Here is a 16,224-nt window from a genome sequence, read left to right on the forward strand (position 1 = left end):
AGCTGGGAAACACCCAGTAACTATTGCACCCATGTGCACCACAAACCATTTGGGATTAGAAATAAGAGTCAACCAACAGTGAAAAATGCAGGAAAGTGTATAAAAAGAGACAAAAGTGCTCACCAGGGCAAGGATGGTTTTAGTGGCTCTAGACTCAGAGGAGGACCTGTGGGTTCAGGCCTAATGAATGTGCTTCATTCTTTGCTTGTGCCTATGCAGGATGAGTACCATGGAGCTGCTGGTCCAGAGCTTGAGGCCCACAAACATAGCATCAGGGAGTGTTAAAAATGCTGCCAAGAATGACACTGTAGTTGTGTTAGAATGAGTAGCAGAATAGTATCCAACATCTTTTATGTTTGTCACACTTGTATTGCTCCATTTTCCAGTTATATAAATAAGATTAAAAGTATTCATAAGCATGTAGAGTATCCAGCTCAGGGACACGGAGAAACCAATGTACCTGGGAGATTTGACTTTAAGGTCTGCCCACCTGGAGTCCCCAGGACTTATCTTTATGGCTTGGAAGATACTCAGAAGGTAGGTGCTGAAAAGGGACACACCCCTGCCCACTCTGTGAACATAAAAAATCAGCTTGCATCCAATATCACTGTGGAAAACTTTCACTCCAAAACTTTCTACTCTCTGGGGAACTCCCCTACACAGGAGGCTTAACAAGTTGGCCACAATCAAGTGCTGAAGAATCAGTCTGTGTATCTTACCCTGTACCCAGTGAAATAAAGAACCAGGTAATGGAGGAGAAGAGAGCAATTGCCCAGAGATCCAACCACAGTCTGTGACAGGTAGATGATTCCCATAGCCACATCAATGGCTGCCAGTTTCCTGCTGTCCCAGCTGGAATGCCCTGCAAGGGAAGAGGAGTCCTGGGCTTCATATATCCTGTCAACCAAGAGCTAGCATTTCCCACTCTATGGGGTTTCCACTGTAAATGAACATGCTTTTCTTTTACTGGCAGGTTTTGATGAGGTTTGTGTGAATCTTCAAATGCGTGAAATACATATAACATCCTCCTATGAAGGCAACACATGGCAAGTCCTTGAATTTTCACAACATAAGGCAGGTTATTAGGTGACTTTGCACAGTGACCAGAATTTGTTCATTCAGAAAGGAAACATCTGTCTACATTTATGCCCAGATTAGGGGAATTGATGGGACTTGAGTCTGGCTGAGTGACAAGAGTCAGTGCAAGGAACCACCAGACCACTTAAGAGTGGTGAGTGTGGTTCTTCACACAATCCTTTTCTGTGTTTATTTTTTTTTTCTAAATTCATATTACCTTCTAAACTGTGGGTTAGTTAAGCTTTCATTGCAATGTGTTTCCATACGCTTGGAAAGAATAATTTTATAGGACAATGTCAATTATGACAACATGGACACTTTTTATTAATTTATATGCTCTGATGGAATTATAATCCAGCAGGCACTTCTCTAATAGTGAGTTATGTTCATGGAGCCCACACATTAGGACAGCTACCACAGAACCCACTTGGTTTCACGTTAGTAACACCCAAGTTTCCCCATACCATATGCTAAGCTTTGTGACATGAAGCATCATTACTGCAGGATGGTAGCAGCATAATTGATAATTTCAGAGGACACACTCTGAAGTGTGATCAATACCTAAGTTTGGTAAAACAGCAAGGAATCAAGATGGGTGATTGATATTACAATGGGAGCCATATAGACACACTGTTATAGATACAGAATGAAGTCTTGTGCATTCAAAATATTGAAATAGCAGATTTTGAGCTGTCATTAAAATACATATATTCTGCAAACATTGCTTAGAGAGAATTAGGCTGATAAAATGGAGCAGAAGGTGAAGATATTTACCATATATCTCTGCACACTCATGTCATACTCCACAATGAAATTCCTAAACAAGAGGATGTATATGATACAATGAGGAGAATATTTTTAAATAGGTGTAAACAAGATCTATGGATAATATGTGGTTTTGGAAATGCACAACTATTATATTCAAATTTACTTATAAATTTCTTATTACTTCAAGAGGGAAATGGCCTGAAAAATTCATAGACAACAGATGGTTTCAGGATTGGTATGATGATTATCTCCACAAGCTGCACCAAGCCCAGAGTAAGAGAAAAGTTTCTACTCAAGCATCACCATGGAGATCAATTTCCACACAGCTTTAGAAATTCCTGTGAATTCCTATTCTATGTGACAAGCTTGCAGATATTTTTTGCCCAATTCTAGAAATCCAGAAAATTAGCATAGTTTCTGTAAGGGAGATTAAGCCATATACTGATTTTAATGTCACCTTAAAAACTGGTGTAGTCTAGTTCAGCACCCAGTGTCGGTGAGGATCATTGTGCATTCAACTAGGCTGCAGGATTTGTAACTCCATTGCTTTTCACTGCTACCCCACGCCCCATGAGTTATTCTGCTTTCTGTGGCTCTAGCATTCAATCCAGTTCAATACAGAATCCTGTGATTTGAGGTAATCACTTACCCAGACTCTTAAATAGGTCTTTTCTGACAGATGCTGCTCTCAGACTGAAAAATATTCACCAGGCTTTCTCTCTTCTCCAGGATGTTGATGTCAGTGCAGAGGCTTCTATGACCAGGATGCATGGTACAGGGAGGCAGCCAGCTCCTGAGATATGGGTCTGTGACTCTGTGACCTCACCTCCCCTGGGACCTGCAATTATCACTGTGCCTATAGCAGCAATGGGCTGCAGGTGTGGGGAGCTGAGGACACTGCTGAGAACTTTCTCCCCAGCTATAACTTTTCAAAAACAATTATGTTTCTTTTTGTCATCTCTTCAGTGCATGCAGGAGTGTTCAGAGGTGCTCCTTCTTATTCATGATCCCTGGAGACACACAGTGTTATGCTGGGGAATAGTCAATACTGTGGTCTAATATGTGAGGGACTGGCAGCCCACTGCATTTATTGTTTCCCAAATGTAGTTGCTTCCTATTCCTCATCTAACCAAGTAAAATCCTCATTTTACATACTAGTAGAGAAATGGAATGAGACAAAACACCTGGGAAGGATTTTAAAACTGACACAAGTGAAAGGAGAGCATGATGATAACAAAAAACTCTGGTCATCCTTCAACTCAGCTGGACAAGAAAAAGTCCATTCATCCTCACTCATTCACATAACTCAGTGTCAGTTAAGATGAAAAATTTTCAGGGGAATATACTTTACCAATGTTGATCACATTACTGACAGGAGGGATTCATACAAGGAGTAGAGAATGCTCTAAATGGTACCTCAGAATCAACAGTAGAAGCATCAGATGGATTGAGGGGCATCAATTGCTGAGCACAAAAGGGGAGTGCTTTCTGACATTTCTTTCTTTTGTTTAAATTTATTTTTATTGTACACAAATGGGATACATACTGTTTCTCTGTACATGAAGTAAAGGCATACCATTTGTGTAGTCATACTTTTACATAGGATAATTGTGTTGGATTCATTCTGTTATTTTTTCCTCCCCCCCACCCCTCTCATTCCTCTTTTTCCTCTACACAGTTCCTCTCTCCTACATTCTTACCTCCTTCCCACCCCCCACTGTGTGTCATCACTACTGATTTCCTACAATTCTAATTCCTCCAATCCCCAAAACATTCTATTTATAATGAGAACTTAAAAATTGCCAGTAAATGGATGGAGCTGGAGAATATCAGTCTAAGAGAAATAAGCCAATTCCCCCAAACCAAAAGCTGAATATGTTCTCTGAAACATGGATGCTAATTCAGAATGGGGGCTAGGGAAGAATAGAGTTACATTAGACTAGGAAGAGGTGAGTGAAAAAAGGGGATGGGAAGGAGAGTAGAATGAATCAGACATTTTTACTTCATGTACATATGCAATTATATGACTGGTGAGATTCTACCTCATATATTTCCAGAAGAATAAAAAATTATACTCTACTGTAATTATTACTAATTAGAACAAAAAAAATTTAAATAAAATGAGCAAATAAAAAGGATAGGTATTGCTGGGAATTCTGAATATAATAAAGTGACAATTTCAACATAAAAAATTTTCTGTGAGCTCTCCCACTTACATCAAGACTTGTTGTAGGGCAGTTCAGTGTTTTGGGCAGGGGTTCTACATGGGTGTGATGAGAAGGCATGAGAAAGAGGACACAGGGAGAGGGCAGGGGACAAGACAGGGAAGCAGTTCCTGGGAAGCAGAGGAAGAGCAGGGGAGGAGGAGTAAGAGGGGAAAAGAAAGGAGGTGGAATGCAAAAGTCAGCACATGGCTGGGCTTGAACACACAGGGAGAGAAGTGTTAATGGATATTAAGGATCAATTTGGTTCTAGAGATTGGAGTGATGTTTCCCTGGGATGACAGGGCTTCAAGAGGTGTGGCCTGAGACAATGGGACAATGGTCAGTTGTTGACATTCATAGAAGACTGAAGACCTGAGTTTTTAATAAACAGGGTTGAGGGAAGGCAGGAATATGAGAGGCATCTGATATCCTGGATTTAAGTACAGGCTATAAGCAAAGTGGTTAAAGAGGAGGCAGAGTCTGGGGAGATTGTGGGTCTTGAAGAGAGACAAATTAGACACAGGGCCATGAGGGAGCCAGGAGGAGAGTGTGTTGTGAGAACCAAGGAGCCCAAGAGAACCATGAATAGCAAGAGGAGCAGAAGACCATTACAAGATGGACTATATTTGACTGTTCAATACTGAGTATTAGGAGACACTGCTCCAACCATGTGGCATAGCTGGAGGACCATCAAAGACACCAATAAGACCAAAGAATGTGTCTTGACTTACACCAAACACCCACTAAAAACAGAACTGCACACCCAGGAGAATAATGGAGGAGGATGAGGCTTGGGATTGAATTGGTAGTTGAGGATACCTGGTCAGTGTTCCGAATTAAGGAAATCCATCCTTATTTTCTGCTCCAGTATTTTCATGTTTCTCCAAATCTCAGAGTTCATTATTGAGTCTTAGAGCATTCCCTGATACCCACCTCTCTGGTCAGTCATGCCTTTACTGTCCTCTCTGGGCAGTGGGGGGTCAATGATCACTGTCTCGATCTTCCCTGCCACCTTCCTCCTTTGCCTCTTTTGCTACAGCCTTAACAACTCCCAGGATATTTCTACCCCACCTGTAGACTTTAATCCATTTGGCTGTTGAAAACTTTTGTCTTGACACAATGTGGAGGCCATGGTTAAAGGAAGGTCAGATCACCTTCTTGATCAGGTGATTATCAAAAGAACAACTCTAACTGGGCTCTCACAGCCTGCAGGGTACCTGACCAATTTCCCTGAGGTCCAGTTCCAGACAAGGGAGAGTCCCTGAAGTCCAGGGCCCACGGAATTGTTCACATCAGCCAATGCACAATCACCAGGGAGACCTGGAAACCCCACCCTGATTACTCTTCTCAAGCCATCCCATCTTGCTGTCACCAGGTCTCTTGGAAAAATCCTGTCTGTTCCCCCTGGCACCTGCTCTGCATTGCAGCTGTAAGTAGAGAGGATTCTGCAGTTATTCTATCCAGAGGTCAGTGGGTTGTGTCTTTCCATCATCTCTGAATCAAAGTGAACACAGCCCCATTGTCCCCTGTTCTTTAATCTCCTGGTGAACATTAGGTCTCCAGAAATTTTTCTGCCGCTGCCCATCAGTGACTTCAGCCCATGGTCACCTTCACCTTTTATCATCTGTGCCTGTGATCATGGCCCACTTTCTCATCCCAGATACAAATGACTCATTCACTCAGTTTCTTTGCCCATCCTGCTCTATTGTGCCCTGGAAAACCCAGTGAACTTAGGACACACCTCACAATTTACCCCATGTGCACCTCAACACTGCAATCTTTTCCTATTCCACTCTCTGCAACACCTGATCTGACCCTCTGCACCTCTGCATAATCCTGCCCTCCCTCTCATTTCCACTCTATCACACCACTCACTGTCATGCCCCACACATCAGATTTCTCATCACACTGCCCAGATTGATAGGAGTCATTGTCTGTGTAAAGGCTGTGTGTGTGTGAAACACTTTCCTGTTGTGGTGTGGTGGATTTGGAAGGAATATGAAGGAAGTATGACCACCTTTCTCTGGTATTCATGGACTTGCTGATATGCACAAGTTTATTTATGTGCAGATTTACATGCCCACACCAGCTGCCATGTGAGTGACCATGTGAAAGTGAGAGAGTGTGTGACACTTGTTCTGTGTTCACTTGTGAGTATAGCAGAGCTTCACTTCATACTTTGAGCAGAGCCCTGCTGCTCTGCCACTGGGGAACATCTGATAACTGACATCTTCCCTCTTCCTCACCATCCTAACCATGGGGGAAGCCAGATGAGTCTCATTCACATCCAAGGTCAAGTTATGTTCTTCAGGCCATGGACACAGGAATGAGGGACTTCAGACTCTCTTCCAGACTCTCTTCCAGGGTGTGCTGGAAGATGAAGAAATGACTGTCTCTACAGCCACAAATGATTCATGACCTTGACAGGGCAGAGCTGGTGTGCAGCCTTTGCTTCCTCTTTTAAAGTCCATGGTCTCCCTGGCAGTGGGTCACACAGCCTCTGGAACAGAAGCCTTCTGTGTTTCTACTTTGCCAGAAGAGCAAGAAATGTTTTTTCTTGCTTTTGCTCAAAACTTTGTCCACATGATTGAATTGGTATTGAATTGGACTCAGGGTAAGACTCAACTGTTGGTATCAAATGTGCCTGAAAGTGATTGTGAGTGGGAAATGAGTGTGTGTAGGTCTGTAATTGAGTTCTTAGAATATGTGAGTACATACTGTGTTTACATATTGATTTAATTGTGGAAATGCATTTGATTGTGTGTTGTCAAACCTGTGGCTCTATTCTATGATATGTAAAGAAAGTGAACACTGAATAATTAGCCTAACCCAGTGATATAGCAGGTCAAAGACAGACATAAGCAACATAGATGATATTGACATTTATAAATGTATGTAATGGCTGTTTAGCATGGAGGTTCCATTTCTTTAAATCCCACTCTGCACCTCTCTGGCTCCTCCAAGGATTAGATACACTCACATGATTCCACTGCTACCTGGGTCCTTGTCAGTACTGCATAAAAAGCAGATTTCTTGGTGAATATGTTCACTATGCCATTAGAGATCATTAAGCAGAAACCAGGAGGTGGACTGAAGGGGAAAATCAGCCTTACCCAGTTGAGGTCCTGCATTTGCCTTTAGCTACTGATCAGTGGTCTTCAAGACCTTAAAATCTCATTCCTGGGAGGAGTGGCTGTGTTTGCCTGAGGGCTTAGTTACCAGATCCTTTAATGATGTTAATTGTGCTGAACTTGGCAACCTGCAGTGAATATGCAGCCTCAGGAGGAGTTGAGGCTAAAATCAGTTATGTGGACACTGTGTGACAGGCTCCTGGAGAAGCTCTGGGCACCAAGGCTTAGGTAAGCTGCCCTGATTCACATTATCCAGAAGTGTTTTCTCATGTGCTGGGAAAGAAGTGCCTCTGTGATTCCACAGGAAGGAGAATGGGGAGCTGCAATTTGGGACCCTCACCTGAACTCTGACTATCAGCTTCTTCCCTGGGCTGACTGCTACCTGTATCCTTTCCCTGTAGTGAACCACAGCCAGGAGCCTTATGGTTTTCTGTGAATGTCATGTGTGATTCTAGGGAGTTAATGAAATCATGGATGATTTGTTAACTCTCAGACTCACAGAAGGGTGCAAAATTAATGTTGCTTTTTTTGTCCTGTGTCCATTAAACAGTTCATTTGAGCTGAAATCCTCACAAAAGGAGGATACACATGAAGAGCAATTTTGTGGGACAAAAGAATAATTGATGTTTCACCATGAACTTGTACATTTCTTCCTTTCTTACTACTTATTGCATAGTCCCCTAATTTTCTGTGTGAAAGTATGTCTAAAATTCTGAACAGCCTTCATTGCTATTGGATTAAGATGGTAACTTTTGCTAATAGGATACTTCAGGTATATGAGATAATTTGCTGGTTGATCTTCAAATGCCGATGAATTTATTTGTCAGAAATTGTAATAAGCAGCTCTCTTCTAGTGATAATGTTATGATTAGACTTCCTTCCAGTGCTGGGGTAATAGTGATAAAGTAATTTTTTTAAAAAAATTAGTTGTAGATGGACACAATACCTATATTTAATTTGTTTATTTTTATATGTTACTCAGGATCAAACCCTGTGCCTCACAAGTGCTAGGCAAGTGCTTCACCACTGATCTACTACCCCAGCCCCCATACAGTAATTTTACCTACAGTACGTTCATATCATCATTTCCAAATTAATTCATTCAAATACATCTGAGTCTAGGATTGTCATAACACATGACATTATGTTCTTCCTTTAGTTCTTAAATTATTAGACATACTTCTCAGATGTTTTCTTATTTTAATTTTTATCAGAGTATGTTAGACACATGAAGGTGAAGATCTGAAAGTCAAGAATTATTAAGACTTTAAATAGACAATCTCAGTAAGTCCCTCATAGTTCAAACCTCAATATTTCCTGAAATTTTGTATGAGATCTGTTCGGCATTCAGTGATCAAGGAAAAGCAACAGCCTCTCCCAAACTCCTCAATACTTATTTTGAAGTTTCTAACACAAAACTCTGGTTGCCTCAGTGATTAGCAAGTGGGGAAACAGTTTCTTAGCAATGTCCTGTGCTCCCCAAGACTGCACTATCGTTGCCTCTACAAGTGAGGTGATAATTGTTGTCCTGTTTCCTGCATGATTGATTACATTATAAATCAATCACCTAAGGTATATAGCATCCTACTCCCACTTGTCCACTACTTCAAAATTAAAAGGCACACTTACAAATATATCATATGTCAATAAAGAAAGCACAAGGTAAGTAACTAAAAGTCCTTTGAACTAAGTGATAATGGAAGCTTATATATCAGACTCTCTGGAATGAAGCAGTACTCAGATGAACTTTTTTAACTTAAAGAACTTGTATCAGAAAGACCCTACAGTAACAATCAAATTATTTTCACATTGTAGTAGGAAGGCAAAACATTAGAGTAGGAGCAGAAAAACAGAAGAAATAGAGAAGAAATAATACAGATAAAATTTTATGAAATCAAACATGTCTAATCAAGAAAAAAACACAAAAATTCATATCAATGGAAAGGGAGCTACCAAGATAACCCTAAAAATACTAAAAGTATATTAAGGTAATATTATGATTTTATGCCAACATCTGTGATAGCTTACATAACATGGTCTATATAAGAGAATGAACTGTGTGCGGCTGATAAGAAAGTGTATTTAATCATTGTTGGATGGAATATTTTTAAAAGGCTGCTTATGAAGTCCAAGTGATTATTTGCATTTTTTAGTTCTATAGCTTCTTTAGGTTTTGTTTGAAGGATCTATCCAGTGGTGACACAGGCAGAGTGGTGACCTAATAATATTGTGTTGTGGTCTATTTTATTCCTGAAGCTGAGTAGGGTTTGTTGATATACAAAGATGCTTTGTATATACAAATATATACAAAGATGTCTTGTTGATATATAATTCCCTTAAACAGTAGGAAATTACCTTCTGCCCTGCTGATTAACATTGACTTGAAGTGCACTTTATCTGATAAGATGATAAAAGCTCCTGCTTATTTACAACATCCATGTAAATAATATGATTTTTTTTCTTTTCTTTTCATTCTTTTTTTTAATTCAGTTTGTTTTTTATTGTAAACAAATGGGATACATGTTCTTTCTCTATTTGTACATGGAGTCAAGGCATACCATTTGTGTAATCATAAATTTACATAGGGTAATGTTGTTTGATTCATTCTGTTATTTTTTCCATTCCCCCCACCCCTCCCACCCCTCTTTTCTCTATGTACAGTCTTTCCTTCCTCCATTCTTACCACCCTCCTTATCCCAAACCCTAAACCAAACCCTAACCATAAAGCTAATCCCTCCCACCCCCATTATATGTCCTCAGCAACTAATCAGCGAGATCATTCATCCCTTAGCTTTTGGAGATTGCCTTATCTCACTTAGCATGATATTCTCCAATTTTATCCATTTGCCTGAAAATGCCATAATTTTATCATTCTTCACGGTGGAGTAATATTCCATTGTATATATATTCCACAGTTTCTTTATCCATTCATCAACTGAAGGGAATCTAGGTTGGTTCCACAATCTGGCTATGGTGAATTGAGCAACAATGAACATTGATGTGGATGTATCTCTGTAGTATGCTGATTTTATGTCCTTTGGATATAGGCCAAGGAGTGGGATAGTTGGGTCAAATGGTGGTTCCATTCCATTCTTTCTGAGAAATCTCCATACTGCTTTCCAGAGTGGCTGCACTAATTTGCAACCACACCAGCAATGTATGAGTGTACCTTTTTCCCCACATCCTCGCCAACACCTATTGTTGCTTGTGTTCTTGATAATCGCCATTCTCACTGGGACGAGATGAAATCTTAGGGTAGTTTTGATTTGCATTTCTCTTATTACTAGAGATGTTGAACATTTTTTCATATATCTGTTGATTGCTTGTACATCTTCTTCTGTGAAGTGTCTGTTTATTTCCTTAGCCCATTCGTTGATTGGATTATTTGTATTCTTGGTGTAGAGTTTTCTGAGTTCTTTATAGATTCTGGAAATTAGCGCTGTATCTGAAATATGAGTGGCAAAGATATTCTCCCACTTTGTAGGCTCTCTCTTCACATTACTGACAGTTTTCTCTGCTGAGAGAAAGCTTTTTAGTATGAACCTATCCTAGTTGTTGATTCTTGCTTTTATTTCTTGTTCTATGGGAGTCCTGATGAGGAAGGCTGATCCTAAGCCGAAATGTTGAAGATTTGAACCGAATTTTTTTCTATAAGGTGCAGGGTTTCTGGTCTGATTATGAGGTCCTTGATCCATTTGAGTTGAGTTTTGTGCAGGGTGAGAGATAGGGGTTTAATTTCATTCTGTTGCATATGGTTTTCAAGCTTTCCCAGCACCATTTGTTGAAGAGGCTATCTTTTCTCCATTGCATATTTTTGGCCCCTTTGTCTAGTATGAGAAAATTGTACTTATTTGGGTTTGTGTCCATGTCCTCTATTCTGTACCATTGATCTACCTGTCTATTTTGGTACCAATACCATGCCATTTCTGTTACTATTGCTTTGTAATAGAGTTGAAGATCTGGTATTGTGATACCCCTTACTTCGTTTCTTGTACTGAGGATTGAATTAGTTATTCTGTGTTTTTTATTCTTCCAGATGAATTTCATAATTGCTTGCTCTATTTCTGTAAGGTGCATCATTGGGATTTTAATTGGAATTGCATTGAATCTGTATAGTACTTTTGGTGGTATGGCCATTTTGACAATATTAATTCTGCCTATCCAAGAACATGGAAGATCTTTCCATCTTCTAAGGTTTTTTTTTTAATTTCTTTCTGTAGTGTTCTGTAGTTTTCATTGTAGAGGTCCTTCACCTCTTTTGTGAGATTGATTCCCAAGTATTTTATTTTTTTCAATGCTATTGGGAATGGGTAGTTTTCCTAATTTCTCTTTCTGAATATTCATCACTTATGTATAAAAATGCATTGGATTTATGAGCATTGATCTTGTCACCTGCTACTTTACTGAATTCACTTATGAGTTCTAAGAGTTTTCTGGTGGAATTTCCAGGTTCCTCTAAATATATATTCATGTCATCAGTGAACAGGGATAGTTTGAGTTCTTCTTTTCCAATTCATAACTCTTAAATTTCTTTGGTTTGTCTAATTGCTCTGGCTAGAGTCTCAAGAACGATGTTGTATAGAAGTGGTGAAAGAGGGCATCCCTACCTTGTTCAAGTTTTTAGGGGGAATGCATTCAGGTTTTCACCATTTAGAATGTATTGTCCATGGGCTTAACGTAGATGGCCTTTACAATGTTAAAGATTGTTCCCACTACCCAAATTTTTTCTAGTGTTTTGAGCATGATGGGATGCTGTATTTTATTGAATGCTTTTTCTGCATCTATTGAAATAATCATGTGACTCTGAACTTTATGTCTGTTGGATTGGTGAATGACATTTATTGATTTCCAGATGTTGAACCAACCTTGTATCCCTGTGATAAAAACCACTTGATCGTGGTGCACTATCTTTTAAATATATTTTTGTATGCAATTTGCTAAAATTTTGTTGAGAATTTTTGCATAGATGTTCATTAAGGATATTGGTGTGAAATCTTCTTTGCTCAAAGTGTCTGTTTGGTTTAGGTATCAGGGTGATATTGGCTTTATAGAATGAGTTTCAAAAGGTTTCCTCCTCTTCTATTTCATGGAATATTTTCAAGAGTATTGGAATGAGCTCTTCTTTAAAAGTTTTGTAGAACTCTGCTGAGAACCCATCTGGTCCCGGACTTTTCTTTGTTGGTAGGTTTTGATGACCTCTACTATTTCATTACTTGAAATTGATTTATTTAATTGTGTATGTCCTCCTCATTCAGTTTAGGTAATTCATATGTCTCTAGAAACTTGTTGATGTCTTCAAGGTTTTCTGTTTTGTTGGAGTATAGATTATCAAAATAGCTTCCAATTATGTTTTGTATTTCACTTGTGTCCTTTCTAATATTTCCTTGTTCATTCCAAATTTTAGTAACTTGAGATTTCTCCCTCTTTAACTTTGTTAGTGTGGCTAAGGGTTTATCAATTTTGTTTATGTTTTCATGGAACCAACTATTTATTTTGATAATTTTTCTGATTTTTTTTTGTTTGTTTGTTTCAATTTTCTTGATTTTGTCTCTGATTTTAACTATTTCCTGCCTTCTACTACTTTTTCTGTTGGTCTGCTCTTCTTTTTCTAGGTCTTTGAGCTGCAGTGTTAATTCATTTTTTTGTTGATTTCTACTGCTTTTGTTGAATGAGCTCCATGAAATAAATCTTCCTCTAAGTACTGCTTTCATAGTGTCCCAGAGATGTTGACATGATGTGTCTTTGTTCTCATTTACTTGGAAGAATTTTTTTATTTCCCTCCTGATGTCTTCTGTTTCCATTCATCATATAATAGTGTATTATTTAATCTCCAGATGTTGCAATAGTTTCTGTATTTATTCTGTCATGTATTTCTAATTTCAATCCATTATGATCTGATAGAATACAAGAGAGTTTCTCTATCTTCTTGTATTTGCTAACAGTCGCTTTGTGGCATAAAACATGGTCTATTTTAGAGAATGATCCATGTGCTGCTGAGAAGAAAGTGTATCATTTTTTGTTAGATGATATATTCTATATATGTCCGTTAAGTCTAAATTGTTCATTGTGTTATTGAGATCTATGGTTTCTTTATTCAATTTGTGTTTGGAAGATCTATCCAGTGGTGAGTGAGAGGTGTGAAAAAATCACCTAGTATTATTGTGTTGTGGTCTATTTGATTTCTGGAATTGAGAAGGATTTGTTTGAAGTTTCTGGGTAAGCCAATGTTCGGGGCATAGATATTTATGATTGTTATGTCTCGCTCTTGCTGATTTATGCTTCCTTTAAGCAATATGTAATCTCCTTCTTTATTCTTCTGACCAGTTTTGGCTTGAAGTCCACATTATCTGAAATGAGGATGGATACTCCAGCTTTTTTGCTGTGTTCATGTGCATGGTGTGTTTTCTCCCATCCTTTCACCTTTAGTCTATGGGTATCTCTTTCTATGAGATGAGTCTCTTGCAGGCAGCATATTGTTGGATTTTTCTTTTTAATCCAATCTGCCAGTCTATGTCTTTTGATTGATGAGTTCAGGCCATTAACATTCAGGGTTATTATTAGGATATGGTTTTTATTCCCAGTCATTTGGCTCATTTTTGATTTTTGACATGAATTGGTTTCTCCTTTATTTGGCTATTCCTTTAGGCTAGTTCCTCCCGTTATTGATTTGCATCGCTGTTTTTCATGTCTTCCTCATGGAATATTTTGCTGAGAATGTTGTGTAATGCCGGCTTTCTTTTTGTAAATTCCTTTAGCTTTTGTTTATCATGGAAGGATCTTATTTCCTCATCAAATCTGAAAGTTAGTTTTGCTGGGCATAAGATTCTTGGATGGCATCCATTTTCATTCAGGGCTTGGTAGATGTTGTTCCATGCCCTTCTAGCTTTTAGGGTCTTGATTGAAAAATCTGCTGATATTCTTATTGGTTTCCCCCTGAATGTAATTTGATTCATTTCTCTTGCAGCCTTTAAAATTCGGTTTTTATTTGTATGTTATGTATTTTCATAATAATGTGCCTTGGTGTGGGTCTGTTGTAATATTGTATATTTGAAGACCTATAAGCCTCTTGTGCCGGTTTTTCCATTTCATTCTTCCGATTTGGGGAATTTTCTGATATTATTTCATTGAATAGATTGTTCATTCCTTTGGTTTGTTTCTCTAAGCCTTCCTCAATCCCAATAATTCTTAAATTTGGCCTTTTCATGATATCCCATAATTCTTGTAGATTCTGTTTATGATTTCTTACCATTTTTTCTGATTGGTCAACTTTGTTTTCAAGATTAAATATTTTTTCTTCAATATCTGAGGTTTTGTCTTCCAGGTGTTCAATCCTATTGGTTATGCTTTCTATGGAGTTTTTAACTTGGTTTATTGTTTCCTTCATTTCAAGGATTTCTGGGTTTTTTTTTTTTTTCAGTATCTCTAACTCTTTATTGAAATGATCTCTTGCTTCCTGTGTTTGGTCTTTTAACTGTTTATTGGTGTGATCTTTTAATGTCTGCATTTACTCTTTCATCTCCTCCTTCAATGCCTGCATTTGCTCTTTCATCTCCTCATTTGCTTCCCTGATTGTTTTAATTATGTACATTCTGAACTCTCTTTCTGACATATCTTCTGCTGTGCTGTCATTGGTTTTTATTGATATAATATCTAGTTTGTTTGGGACATTTTCTTCCCTTATTTTCTTATATTGGTAGATGTCATTGGAACTCTGTGATATTGCAGATTTCCTTTATTGGCTTATAGTGTCCCTGTAGATTTCCAGTGTATCACCTCCCAGCCTTCAGTAGCCTGAAGTCTTGGAGTAACTTGATAATGCAGCACTACCAAAGAAAGCTGTCCCTAGTCCACTACTGGTTCCAGGGCTTGGAGCTGGCTCTGTGTGGAAAGGCTCTCAATGGGGGGCCTGCTCCGAGAAGGTGGCCATGTGTGAGAAGCTCACCGCTGGAGTGCCCAGGGCTGCCTGGAGAAGATTCTAGCTTCCTGTCCTACTCTAATAAGCTGCCTGATACCGTGCCTGCCACCCGGGCTGAGCTTCACCGGGTGGTGGAGACTCACCCTGTGGTTTTATTTTAGTCTGAGTTTCTCAATGCCTCCCCTTCTTGAATCCTGTGTTCTGAAATGACTGGAGATGCAGTCACCCTCTAGTGTGCCATCTTGGATTACCAGTTGAAAAAGCCTTTGGCCGGAGGGGGGCAGAGCCACCTGGAGAGGTCTCTGGCTGCCCTGCTCTGGTCCCAGAGGCTGCTTGTGGGTCGGAGGTGTCTGCTAGCTTGGGAACTTGTGGCTGGCTCTGTGTGGAAAGGCTCTCACTGGGCGGTCGGCTCTGAGAAGCTAGCCTGGAAAGGCACTTCCCACTGGAGGGAGCCGGGCTGCTTGGGTAAGTCCCTGGCTGCCCTGTCCTGGTCTCTGAAGCAGCATGTGAGTGGGCCAGAGCTCGCCATTTGCTGGATCAGGGTCTTGGAGCTGGTTGTGTGCAGAAAGGCTCTCACTAGGGAACCTGCTCCGAGAAGTTGGAGTATCTGGCTCTGTGGGAGGAGCCCACCACCAGAATGCTCAGGGCTGCCTTGGGGAGACTCTAGATGCCCTGCCCTACTCTAAAAAGCTGCCCGAATTCAGGCCTGCTGCCTGCATCAAGCTTCACGAGGTGGGGGAGACTCACCTTGTGGTTCTATTTTAGTCCGAGTCTCTCAATGCCTCCTCTTCTGGAATCCTGTGTTCTGGAACAACTGGAGATGCAGTCACCCTCTAATCCACTATCTTGGATCAACCATTGAAAAAGCCTGTGAGCCGGAGGGGGGCTGGCCACCTGGAGAGGTCTCTGGCTGCCCTGCTCTGTTCCCAGAGTCTGCTTGCGGGTCAGAGGACTCTGCTGGCTTGGGGACTTGTGGCTGGCTCTGTGTAGAAAGGCTCTCACTCATCAATCGATATTTCTTCTGTCAACCTACACATTGTGTCAGTCCTGCATGGATTGAACCCAACAGGGCAGTTCCCCTGAAGCTTACCTGTCATTAGTGCCCACATTTTATTAAGACTTGTAAGCT

The sequence above is a fragment of the Sciurus vulgaris genome (assembly GCF_902686455.1).
Source record: "Sciurus vulgaris genome assembly, chromosome: 17".
NCBI classification, from domain to species: domain Eukaryota; kingdom Metazoa; phylum Chordata; class Mammalia; order Rodentia; family Sciuridae; genus Sciurus; species Sciurus vulgaris.